At 48.9% G+C, this 9,787-nt stretch overlaps 1 protein-coding gene across 6 annotated transcripts in view; it reads right to left on the reverse strand.

The window, feature by feature from the left end:
* Window positions 1-8,491, reverse strand: part of LOC308548717 (uncharacterized protein) — a gene marked incomplete at its 3' end in the record, with an annotated part of 69,325 nt that extends 60,834 nt beyond the window's left edge. For 3 of the 6 annotated variants that reach the window (XM_081120700.1, XM_081120696.1, XM_081120694.1), the window contains exon 1: window positions 8,205-8,484. Of the gene's footprint in view, window positions 1-8,204 lie in introns of all 6 variants that reach the window. The other 3 variants (XM_081120702.1, XM_081120701.1, XM_081120699.1) reach the window with 3 other exon arrangements.
* Window positions 8,492-9,787: the final 1,296 nt, after the last annotated feature.

A 9,787-nucleotide genomic window follows, 5' to 3' on the forward strand; every position in this document is an offset into this window, starting at 1 on the left:
TGAAAGATCTCTTTGTTTTCCCAGTTTCCGAGATAGAAGCAACGTCTCCTCTCCCGCTCCTACCTGAATATCAAGACAAACTTCACCAACTCATTTCTCATCTGTGATTCTTTGACATAAAATATAAACTTTTAGATAGGGAACCAGAAGTCTAAGGATGGAAAACATGACAAACTTTAGGGTAGAAAAGCTGGGCATAAGAAAAGCGAGGATTTAGGGATACAGAAAATGCTTCGTTATGAATGTGTAATTTGTACTTTGCAAAGGGGGACAAGAGTGAATCCCCGACTATAAAAAATTCATTTTTTTTGATGTGGTACATAAGGTTGTATAATTTAAGATTAACTGTTGTTCTTTCTGTTCTCGGTTACATTTATTAATAAGCTCTATTTCCATGTGAGCTGTTTACTCATTCAACAACACTGTTGATCTGTTTTGCCCTATGATAGGCATTAGGGGTACAAAAGCTAAAGACAGTCCCAACCCTTGAGGGGGCAACAGCCCAGAGCAGGAGGCAGATGAGTTCAGGACAGTGTAATGGGGCCACATGAGTACAGGCCCAGCCCAGGAGCAGCGGAGCAGAGACAGGGTGGTTCGAGTCTGAAAAGCATCCCAGGAGAAATGCCCAGGGAAAGTCTTGAAGGAGTCTTAGAAAAGACAAGGCAGAAGGATGTTCCGGGTAGAGGTGGCAGCCTCGGAACTGGCATAGGAGCTAAAATCCTGCGTTCTTTAGACTAGTGCTGCCTTAAACAGCCCAGGGTGTCACAGATTTCTATACAATAATTCACCAATCCAGGCATCCTTAGAGCAAGTTGCCTTCAACCCACATTCAAAAAGTGCCTTGTCCACAGACCCTTAGCAATTTTCCCACCTCAAACATATACTAACTACACATGCCCAAAGGATAACAGAAAATCCAATATGTCTAGTATTAGGCAAAAAAAAAAAAAAAAAAAAAGCCACCTCAAGGTTCACAAGTTTCTCTTCTGAGCAAATGATGGCTTGGCTTCTTTCAACTGCCATTACTGTTAATTTTGTGTCTGTGCGTTTATTTTTCAAGAAAAAAAGTGATTATGGTTTTTATGGAAATTACTAAAGCTCTCCAAAGCTTTAGATTAGAAGTATTTTGAATCTGTAAGTGAACAGCATAAAACTACGTTTGAGCCCTGGCTGGTGTGGCTCAGTTAGTTGGGCGTCGCCCTGAAAGGTTGCTGGTTGTGGGTAGATCAGGGCACATGCCTGGGCTTTGGGCTGGATCCCCAGCAGGGGGCAGGCAGGAGGCAGCCACTGATGTTCCATTCTCACATCCATGTTTCTCTCTCTCTCCTGCTCCCTTCCTCTCTCTCTAAAAATCAATAAAAACCTTAAACACTACTTTTGATAATTACTTAGATCACTAAAAATTAGGTTGGTAATAATAACATATAGAATATGCTTTTCTTTCCCTTTATAGTTTAGCATTCATCAATAACCAAACATGTTACATGTTTCTACAGAGTATATTCTTACATTCTAAGAAGTTCGCTGGTATACCATTTCACAAACCTAATTCCCATCTTTACAGTTAATAATCATTTCTCTTATGTATCTACTTCCTAGGACTGTTATGAAGTTAAGCAAGAATCCAATGTTAGGAATTTTAAGCAACCAAGAATAAAGAAACAAAATAAGTTAAAAAAAATTATTATATACTGTCTTCAAAATTCTCTTCCCCAGTTAGAAAATAATTATATCTTATATACATTTGTTTGTGGGTTTTTTGTTGGGTTCTTTTTGTCAGATAGAAGTAAGACCAATTCAAAGAGTCACTGATTTGCTAATTGTCAAAGCAGCCTTGAGCTGGTCTCCCTTGCCATAACATACTTCTTAAACATGGTAAAATAACTTATTCTGAGTATCTAAATATTGTATTAAGAGCTACCACATGAAAATTTTTTTTAAAATATACTTTTATTGATTTCAGAGAGAGGAAGGGAGAGGGAGAGAGAAACAAAAACATGAATGATGACAGCGGGTCATTGATCGGCTGCCTCCTGCACACTCCCTACTGGGGATCGACCCCGCAACCCAGGCATGTGCCCTGATGAGGAATCGAACCATGATCTCTTGAATCATAGGTCGATGCTCAACCACTGAGCCACACTGGCCATGCTACCACATGAAGTTTTAAAAATTATATCTTTTCAAAGGTTTAACCAATTTCAAATGAATAGTCTACTCATAGAAAACATGATTAATGAAAACATCGTTCATTTTCTACCCTCTCTGTCGTACTCTTGGCCACATTTCAGAAGCAGTTTATTACTCACATCCTAAAGGTATATGTAATAGATATATCATCATATCAGCAAGTCTTTGACAATAGTCTTCAGGAGTTGCACATCACAGAGATTGTCAAAAACCCTGTCATCCCAAAAAGCACTGTTAAACACACCGCATATATCATCAGCACTACAGCTGCTTAAACTGGTCCCTTGCAGCCTCAAAACAATATGTAAACATAATACAAAAAGGAACAGCAAGATTTCCATGGACAATCAGTGAGAATGGTGAAGCTAAGAGATGAGCCCAGTGCCCTCCATTTTAAGCGCATATTATTACACAGTGAGACGTGCATTCGCAACAGCCTCTTCTTTTGAAAATGGTTCTTTAGTCTCCTTGCACATGTGCCTGCCTGCTGACTGGCAAATTTTCTAAAAATCCATAAATTAAAACCCCACTTTTTCCTATTGCACTTTCACTCAAAATACCAACATAGTTTGAATGTATAGGAATGGATCCCATATACCCACAAAACGCACAATATTTCCCCTTTGGTAGCCATAGTTCTTTAACAGGGCCTTGTATAAGGTGACCAAAAGACCAGGTGCATAGAAGATCCCATTCATAGAATCAGCAATACTGAATGACAGAGTTGGTAGGAAACTTGGAGACGATTTAGTTCAATCCCTTCATTCTGAAAGAGGTCCAGAGAAATAGAACGGGAAGTCCTGGGTGATAGACTGGCAAACCCAAACCAGAAATTGGTCCAATGGACTTTGTAAAAAATGTAGGTATTAAATCAGAATTGAGGAAATACCTCTTTTAAAAAATCAACACTCTAAATCTTAGTCTTTAAATAAAGGGGCAAACATAAGAAAATTGTTTGTTTTTAAATATGTTTTTACTGACTTCAGAGAGAGGAAGGGAGAGAGGGAGAAACATCAATGATGAGAGTCATTGGTCGGCTGCCTCCTGCATGCCCCCTACTGGGCATGCAGCCCGAAACCAGGGCATGTGCCCTGACTGGGAATTGAACCCTGACCTCCTGGTTCATAGGTCAAGGCTCAACCACTGAGCCATGCTGGCTGGGCAAGGCAATTATTTTAATACCATGTCAACACAATACCTTTCACCTGAATATCATGGTGATTGTCTTACTTCTCTGCTTCTCATCTCTTGAGGAGATTTGGCTTAAAGGGGAATATTAATCAGCTAGCCATCTGCCCCTTATTTTCTTGTGAGTCCCTGAGTGAGTCATATAACCTTACTCAACTATAACATAAGAGTAGAAATATTACTTCCTTCACAGGGCTGTTATAAAAGAGGGCTAAGTAGACGTCATTTTAAAGTGCACTGACATGTCCAGGCTTAAAAGAAATAGAGAAAATTTCCATTTTACATTTTATACTTATGTCTCTTGGAGGGGAAAAACTACCACAAAATTTCCTTCAATAAAACTACATGCAGGCCCTGGCCGGGTAGCTCAGTTGGTTAGAATGTCTTCCCTATACGCCAAGGTTGTGGGTTTGATCCCCAGTCGGGGCAAAAATACAAGAATCAACCAATGATGCATAAATAAGTGAAACAACAAAACTCTTTCTCTCTCAAACCAATAAATAAAAATAAAAATGCAAAAACAATATTTGTAATCAAGGAATTTGAGGGATATCCTGCACATTGTGTCGATTTTACCTTCAACAGGGCTGTCAGCTCTAGCATTTTTACTTACACACTATCCACACACTACACTTTTTAAAATGTCATCACAGCCTTCATTCTTATTCCCCTAGATTTAAGGGTGACCTGGATCATCGCCATCTGGCTCCCCCAGTTCTGTTAAATCTTCCCCAACCACATTCTAGTTTTATTCACTTTGTGACTCCCCACTCAGATTACTCCTCTCCTAGGATTACTCTTTCTGGGAGACCCACAGGCCTCCCCCACAGGCAGCTCCCCAGAGAGTAACACATTGGGGGGCAGGTGGTAGAAGTGATCAAAAACTTGCAAATGAAGTCAGCCGCTCACAGGAGAAGGCAATGGCTACAGGTGCCAAATGCAGATGGATGGCAGGCTCTGGATAAAATTGTCGCTACAACGTGGGCAGATTACTTCACTGCTTAACAACGCTGGGCGCTCAAAAATTACTCTTATTTTGCTCATCACGAGGCTTTTTTTTAATCCCAGAGTATGATTTTATTGATTTTAGAGAGAGAGGAAGGGGGAGAGAGAGAAAAACAACATTGATGTGAGAGAGAAACAACAATCGGTTGCCTCCTGTGCACGCCCCGACCAGGATCGAACCCACAACCTAGGTATGTGCCCTGACCGGAATGGAACCCACAACCTTTTTGGTGTACAGAAGACGTTCCAAGCAACTCAGCCACCTGGCAAGGGCTTGTCACAAGACTTAATCACACAACCTGTGTGGGTTCCCAGAGTATAGACACCAAACCCATGATTTATGTGTGGGTGGGCACGTCTGTTTTCCTTTTAAACTGCTAAATTAATCTAAAAAAAAAAAAGATGGATTGATAACAATGAATACAAATGAATACACCTCTAGGTACTAGAGAAAGACAATGTTGAAAAGGGTGATGGAAGCATTAACACAGATCTGCCTCCAAGGAAGTGCCTGGCATTTCAATCTTACATTCTCTCCAGACCACAAATTGGGGGGGGGGGGGGGAGGGGACAGGAGGGGAAGGTGCTCCTGCCTTTTATCTCATGAAACCAGTAAGATTTTATTTTTATTTACTTAATTTTAATCCTCATCTGAGGACATGCTTTTTATTGATTTTAGAGAGAGAGAGGAAGGGAGAGGGAGAGAGAGAGAACCATTGATGCGAGAGTGAAACATTGTTTGGTTGCCTCCTGAATGCGCCCGGACCGAGGATGGAAACTTCAACCTGGGTTTGGCCCTGATGGGGAATAGAACCCGTGACCTTTTGGTGTACGGAAGGGCGCTCCAACCAACTGGGCCGCACTGGCCAGGGTGAAACCAGTAAAATTTTAATAACTCAGCCAAAAGGAAACCCATTGAAGAGGTTTTAAAATGTTTTTCCCTTTATAGATATGTGTCCTTGTTGGGAGGAATGGGAAAAGCCATTTCATTACACTATTGTCTTTGGAATTCCAAGATGACAGTGACGCTGGTGGAGTTTCCTGCAGTTAAACCTTTAGTATCAACTGGAAGAACTATGGACTAAGTACCGAGAGCCTCACCGACCACACGTCCCTTCCAATGCCCATTAGGGTTTAAGGGCACATGGAGGCTATAACGCGAATCACCCAGATAATGACTGTTATGTAGGCCAGTTCACCAACAAGTGTGAACTTCTTTAATGGTACCAGGGTAAAGGGTTAGCAGATGTTATTTGTGTCTCCATTGTATTGTGTAGAGAGAGAAGAGGGGTTTGGGGAGAAGGAGAGGGAATTTTCTAGAGTCTTTGGAAATGCTGGACTGTGTGAGAGGAAGTTGGCCAGGGCAAGAACTCAGTCACCAAGAGGAAAAGACAGTTTATGCTACAAACTTCAGGTCAGTTATTTATACAACTTTATGCCTGCATTATAATACCTGCATGATGTTCCATGTGTAGTATCAATATTATTATCATTTGTTTAACTATGTGGTTAGTGTTGATTCTACCACCAAGATGGCAAGCTCCCTGAGAACAAGGGCACATGGGCCTTGCTCTTTCCTACATCCCCAGTGCCCAGCAAGGTGCCTGGTGCATAAGAAGTGCCCCTAATCTATGAGTGGAATAAACAAATGGATATAGGAATTACTTCCTGAAAGTTCAGGTTGTGATGTACATTCGCCACGTTTGTGTCATGGGCCCTGAGCGGGGCCAAGTGCTGCTACAGCCAGCACCGGAGGCAGGACTCCAAAAGGGGTCTGTCTTTGGGGCCCAGGTGCTGGGTGCGCAAAATCAAGTGTAGAGGTCAGGGAGAGGGCAGCTGGTGTGAGGACCCTCAGGGCACCCTGAACCCCGGGTGTCCAGCTTCACTGGGCCCCCTCAGAGCACTGCTCATCTTTTCTGGGCTTTGGTGACTTCACTTAAAATTCGGTGAATAACCTTTCTTTTCCCTCGCAGTTCTGAAATTCTAACATTTTTGGAAGATATCTGGACCCTGAAATCCTGCCAGAGACACACCATGTAAGATGTTCTGCTTACAAAGTAGAAAACAATTAAGTTTTAAAATATGAAGTTCAGTTCTATTCCAATGAAACATTATATGGAGGCCGGAGCAGGAGAGTAGCTTCTTGCCAGACCCAGCCAATAATATCCCTTCCCACACCCAGAAGTCAGGTTCCCGGGGCCTCCAGCATAAATGTCCTCAACCAGGGCTGCCGCTCTGCCTCAGTCTGGCTCTCACAGGGACTCAGTGTGACCTGCAGGTAGAATGGAAGGAGGCACGGCCTCCAGACTTCCACAGAATTTTTGGACAAGTAGAGTCACAGGAAACCCAGAATTAGATAAGAAGGGACATTCCCCCAGAGCATGCAAAGAGAGCCACAACTGAGAGCCTTGAAGCAATCGCTGTGTAAGATCAGAAGAAAGGAAAGCCACAATTCAAGAAAACAAGCAGACATTTTTTCTTTAGACAAATTTTAAACATGACTATTAGGCACTGATTTGAGCCCTCTACTCCGATACCTCAAGATGTCACTTTAAAAAGCAAAGGGGTTTATCCACAAAACCACCAGTGAGTAAACGGCCGTTACATTCCTACCCTCACACACACAGTAAGACAGTTACTCCCTGATAAACAGCAAGTGTAAATAAATCTCATTTAATCTGTAAAAGCACAATAAAAATCTTTAACCCCCAAGGTAGAGTTTACAGACGTGACTACATGCCCTGCCTGTGTCAGAAAACACAAGGTCTTGAATCAACTGCTAGAACAGGCGGCACATTTTCTCTCCCAAGCATCTCACTTTGACCTTCTTTTAAAAAAATATGTACAAGTGAGGAGGAAAGGGGAAAACCCAGCCCCTCCCACCCCATTCTCTGAACAAATCGGCCAATAAATCTAATGAAAAGACACAAGAGGGAAGGACAGAAGCCAACAGGTGGAAAAAGGCTTTTTGTTCCCTTAGAAATGCTCGGCACTTGATCTGCGTCCCATCTACTCGTCCCCGGGTGTCTAATGATGGTTTTACGACCGCGATGCTGAGGATCGAGAATAATGATAACCTTCGGCTTCCGACGCCCGCGTCTCCGGCTGGAAGGCTTCTCCCCGCGCTTTAGACACAATCATCTGTCCTCTTCCGCCAGGTCCCAGGCAGGCGGACAGCACCCCCAGGCAGCTCTCTGGGTTTTACAGATGGGGAAACTGAGGCACGGGGCACCCCTCGACTGCTCGGCAGTGCCCACCCCCGGGGAAACCCCCGAGACTGGAAAAGTTTCTGGGTTGTCTTGCGCGGAGTTCGCCTGCTCTGCCTCCCCGCCGGCTCTGCGGCTCCGCCGGGGTCTGGGCTCCGGACGAGGCCTGGGGGACCCCCCCCCGGCGGCCGGGCAGGGTGGGAGCCCGGGGCGCACAGACCCGGCGCGGGGCGCACGAGGCTCCCGCACCCTCTGCGGGCCCTCGGCGGAGCCTCAGGACGCGCAGCCCCGAGGCCTCCCCGCTCCGGCGGCGCTGCCCGGCCCGGGCTCGGCCCCTCTCCCTCGCGCCCGCTCCCCGCTGCTCCCCGCTGCTCCCCTCCGCTCCCTCTCGCCCCTCCCGCCCCCTCCATCCCCCCTTCTCCCCGCCAGCCCGGAGGCGCAGAGCGTGTTCCCGGGGTTCCCTGGAAGAGGGGCCGCGGGCGGCCCAGCCCGGGCGGGACTCGGGGGCCGGCGGGAGCGCCCACGCAGCACCCCGCTCGCGAGCGGCGCAGCGACCAGACCCCGCTTCCCGGCGCGGCGGGCGAGCGGCCTCCGGAGGAATCGGGGGGCTCTTACCTTTTTTATGAGGAGAAATTCTGGAGAATCGTTTCAGAAACTGGGGAAAGTGAACGAAGACAAAAAAAGCCCCTTTCCCTGCAATCCCTGGCCTCCCGGTATCAAGACACTAGGACAACATCAAAGCAACTTAGGGGGAACACTTTAGGGGCCTATTGTCTGCTCCGGCCCGAGTGCGCGCCTCCGGCTCCCCTCGCCCGCCGCACTTGGTACGGCCCGGCATTCATGCCAAGTAGCTTTCACACATGGAAGCTTGTCTCGAGCAATTGCTGACAAGCCACAAACAAGACGTTCTCCCTCCTCCTCGGCGCCCCCTCCCCTCCCCTCCCCTCCCCCTGCCCGCTCCCCTCCCCCTTTCCCTGAATCAAACCCCAACTCTCCAGTGACAGGCGGGCCGGCCGCCCGGCCGAGCTGCGCACGCAGCCCCCCCTCGGCGAGGCCGCCGCACCGGCCGAGTTCAGAGCCGGGAACTGCCCGGGCCGGGCGGGGGGCAGGGCGGCGGGGAGGGAGCGCGGAGGGCGGCCCCGGCCGGGAAGGCGGCGGGGAGGGGGCGCGGGAGGCCCGGCGGCGGCCGCGCACGTGTGCTCGCACACTCACACTCACACACGCACACACGCACACTCACACACACTCACACACATGCACACACGCACACACAAGCACACACACAATCACACGCTCACACACACACATGCACCCACAAGCACACTCACACATGCACACACGCACACAATCACACGCGCGCACACTCACACACACACACACACACACACACACACACACACACACACGCTGGGAGGCAGTCTGAGCTCCACGAAGAGCAGAAAACGACTCCACAAAGGGGAACGCGGCGTCTCGTCGGCGTCTCGTCGGCTGGGCCCGGGAGAGGGGGACGAGCGGGCCGCCCGGGGCTCCTGCCGCGCGGGCGCGGGCGAGGGCGCGGGAGCGGGCGCGGTGCCGCATCCGCGGGGAAACCGCGTCCCCGCCGCCCCAGCCCTTCCTCGCGGGGTAGCCGAGCACAGCCCCGAGCCTCCGTTAACACAGACCCGTGAAACGTGAAAGCCTGCGAGCAAACTTAGCAGGGGCCCCCACTCGTACCCAGGATATTTTTTAACTGGATCTTTAACAACAACAAAATTTTAAGCAGAAATCCCAGAGCAGCCGCCAGGAGAGTAGTGGCAAGTGGTGGGAACTCGGGGCGGGGAGCGAGCTGCAAAGTTCCCCGCGGCCGGCTGCGGGCTTCACGGAGCCACGGTGGGCACGGCCAGGAGGGCGGGCGCGGGCAGGAGGGCGGGCACGGCCAGGAGGAGGGGCACGGCCGGGGGGGGGGGCACGGCCGGGGGGGGGGCACCGGGGGGGGGGACGCGAGGGGGGCGCGGCCAGGAGGAGGGGCACGGCCGGGGGGGAAGGGCAGGCGGGGGGGGTACGGCCCGGGGGGGGGGGCGCGGCCAGGAGGAGGGGCACGGCCGGGGGTGTGGTGGTACGGCGGGGGGGGGGGCGCACGGCCGGGAGGGGGCAGGGCGAGGCTCCCCGAGCTGTTTTCTAGGAATGGAGGGCCGCCGAGGTAGGGTAATGAGTGTGCC

The sequence above is a fragment of the Miniopterus schreibersii genome (genome assembly GCF_964146895.1).
Source record: "Miniopterus schreibersii genome assembly, chromosome: 19".
Lineage (NCBI taxonomy): Eukaryota > Metazoa > Chordata > Mammalia > Chiroptera > Miniopteridae > Miniopterus > Miniopterus schreibersii.